This window comes from Sinocyclocheilus anshuiensis, unplaced genomic scaffold (genome assembly GCF_001515605.1).
Source record: "Sinocyclocheilus anshuiensis isolate Anshui unplaced genomic scaffold, SAMN03320099.WGS_v1.1 scaffold1082, whole genome shotgun sequence".
Classification (NCBI taxonomy): domain Eukaryota; kingdom Metazoa; phylum Chordata; class Actinopteri; order Cypriniformes; family Cyprinidae; genus Sinocyclocheilus; species Sinocyclocheilus anshuiensis.
This window is the reverse complement of record NW_015542379.1, coordinates 2648279-2651652: the sequence shown is the minus strand read 5'-3', so window position 1 is coordinate 2651652 and position 3374 is coordinate 2648279.

Below are 3374 nucleotides of genomic sequence, written 5' to 3'. Positions count from 1 at the left end.
CTCCTTTCCCTCCAGGACTACAGACATAGACTTTTTTTTTTTCTATAGAGACACACACACAAAGGAACATTCTCTTTGGCAACTTTTTTGGTACTTTTAAAACTTCTGTTTTTATGTGAGGGAAAGCATACTTGAGTTTACTTTACTTTGACCTTTTTTACATTTAGTTTTGTAATATTTTATAACTGTGCCTTCAAAGCAATGTTTGGGAGTAACTAACTAAAAGTTGCAGCACTACTAACTTAAAGGTATAGTTTACCCAAAAATGAAAATTCGAAAACCATTACCCACACGTCAATTTAAACCTATGAAAGCAAGTTTCCACCATGGATAACTAACTAACTAAGTAAATAAATAAATAAATGAATGAATGAATATTTAAAAAAAAGTAACTTATTTTTTATCTCACAGTTGCAAGATATGTCGAATTGTGAAATTAAAAGTCAGAATTACTTTTTTAAATTCTGTGGTGGAAAAAAAATGGAATTGCAATATGTAAACTGGTCAGAAGTTTGAGTGTATAGCTCATAATTCTGACTTTCTTTTTTCTTAGAATTGCAAGTATATATCTTTAAATTCCGTGCTTATATCTTGCAATTCAAATCTTATATCTTAAGTCTTATATCTTAAATAGGTATAAATATTTCTTATCACAATTATAGTGACCAAAATTATCACGGTTATCAGTATTATCACAATATTGTTAAAATGTGCTGGAAATGTTTAAGAAGTACTGGCACATAAATTGTTTCACTAAGTTTTATATTTAAAATCAACAAACAATAAATAAAATTAATTTTTGTTTGCATAAACACTTAAAAAATAACATTACTAATGATGTCCGGATTTTGAATGACAACATGGCTGACACAGTTTATCTAAGCATGTTCAAAATGTTCAAGTAAAGCTTTGAAAAATGTTCATAAAATGGTAAACCTCACATTTCAGCCTTTAAATAAAGAAAAGGTTTAAGTCAAAATGACAATTGATTAATAAATGATTATATGTATTTTATCGGTTCCATAAATAATTCTAGATACGTTATCGGAATTGTTTAAAAGTGTAGAATCCACAGATGCTTGTTTTTCATCAGCCAGTCAAAATTTACAGCAGGGCATGCAAATTGGGTCCGTTTTTGGCCAGACAGAAACTGCTGCACACAAGCTGAATGTGAATGTAAGTCTGTAAATCCACTCTCTGACAGCAGGTGGTGCTTTTGGAAGAGCAGAATTACAGCTGTTTCCCGTAACCTCCGTGGACAAAGCAGCATTGCGATTAAAACATTACTTTATTAGGTATTACACAGAGTGAAGATGAAAACAAAATGCCATCAAATCTTTTCTGAATACAGTCAGAACCTTCAGAGGAACATTCATATAATTAATTCATATATCCATTTGTACAATTCCCGTAGCACTCTTTTAAAACCTTGCAGTTTTCCTCCATGTTTTCACACAAAATGAAACTACTCTGCATGCTGTGCTGTGACTGAAAACTGTGCTTTATGCTGGATAATATTTATTTATCCTCAGCTGTTCAAATCACGGTAATCGAATATGGTTTTAATGATAATTAAAATATGAAACAGTAAAGGCCCGTTCACACCAAGTACGATAACTATAAAGATAACGATATAGTTCTAAAAATTGTTGTCAATATTAAAGAATAGCAGAGTCCACACCACAACTATAACGATAAAGGCACAGAGAAACGATATTGTTGGAATCATTTTCAGAATGATTTTTTCCAGCTGATAAACGATACAAACATTGACAGCCAATCAGAATCCATCCTGCTATAACGAGCTCGAGAATTTAAAGCGGCAGACACACGTGCGCTTAGAATAAACAGACGATATCGTTCACTGGTGTGGACGCTAATATCGTTATCTTTATAGTTATCGTTCGGTCGTATCGTATAGTATCGTTCGTGAACGTGGCTTAATATTAACAATGAGGAATTTTATCATGATTTAAATGATTTAACAGGCTTCAATAAGAAAGATTCTTTATTATTATTATAATTTTTTTTTATAATATGTGTGAAAATATATCAGCTTCTGAGATTGTATAGCTTTTACAGTTACAAGCTACATATACCAAAAAATGGAAAATTCTCATAAACTCTCTTATCTCATCATTGGAAGTCCAATTTATTTCATTAAATCAGTGTGTTTGGACAGTCCATGTAAAGAAAAAAAAAACTAAAAAATAATTACACGTGGGATTACTAGTTAAATGCTTCTGTTTGCCATGTTTTCAGCATTCAGATTTAGAAACTGTATTGATTTCTATTTTCTTCCCAGTTCAGTTTAGTCCTAATCTCCTAATTGATAATCTAAGTGTTTCTGTGCAAGATAAACACTACTAAAATAAACACTTCTAATACTTGCCTTTTTTTTTAGAATGTAATTAGCTTCTTACTTGAATGTGTGATTGTCAAATATGTATTTAGGCTGTGTCTTTAGTATTTGTATGCATTACTGTATTTCTATTTTTTATTTATTTTTGCATAAATCGATTGCAAACGAATTGCATTATCTATGTCCAGCTGTCAAAAACAACTCTAAAACATGAAAACTCAAGGGCTCCTACGAAACCAATAAGTCTTGGGTTATCTTGCCTCAAGGAAAAGCAGCAAAACAAAAAATGAAAATGGTGCAAGGCTCAAAATGAAGGAGCGATATGAGGGTGTTGGGTGGTTTGGCCTTTGCACTTGATGTAGCATCTGAATGCAGATGGTCACACAGATGGTTGATATTTATATCGCAGGTCCCAAAAACCCATCCGGGTGGAAAGAGCTTTTTAAAACCGATTGGTTTGGAAAACAATGTGCCACACTGTAGCACTAAACAATGACTCTGGCCTTCTGTCTATCTAAAAACACACGCAAGATGACTCGTTAAGGCTGAGGAGAAGACTCTTCGTAAGTCAGTAACTCTTTCCATGCATGAAAATATAATCTTTCCTAAGTGCAATGGGAATGATTTTTTAAAAAGTCCCAGGCATCTATTTTAGTTTAGAGTCTTTTCCTTACATGCCACGAGCGGCTTCACAATGCTAATTGTGAGTTGTGTGCATACTGTCAGCATCCAGTCGTGCCGCGGCGAAGACTTCCTGTCTCCTCCAGCACGCACACACCTCTCTCCGTGACATCTTTCAGAGACGTGTGAGCATTATAGATAGATAGATAGATAGATAGATAGATAGATAGATAGATGAGGATAGGACAACATTTGGCAAAGATACAACTATTTGAAAATCTGTGTGCAAAAATAAAAAAAAATCTAAATATTGAGAAAATTGCCTGTAAAGTTGTCCAAATTAAGTTCTTAACAATGCATATTACTAATCAAAAATTAAGTTTTGATATAT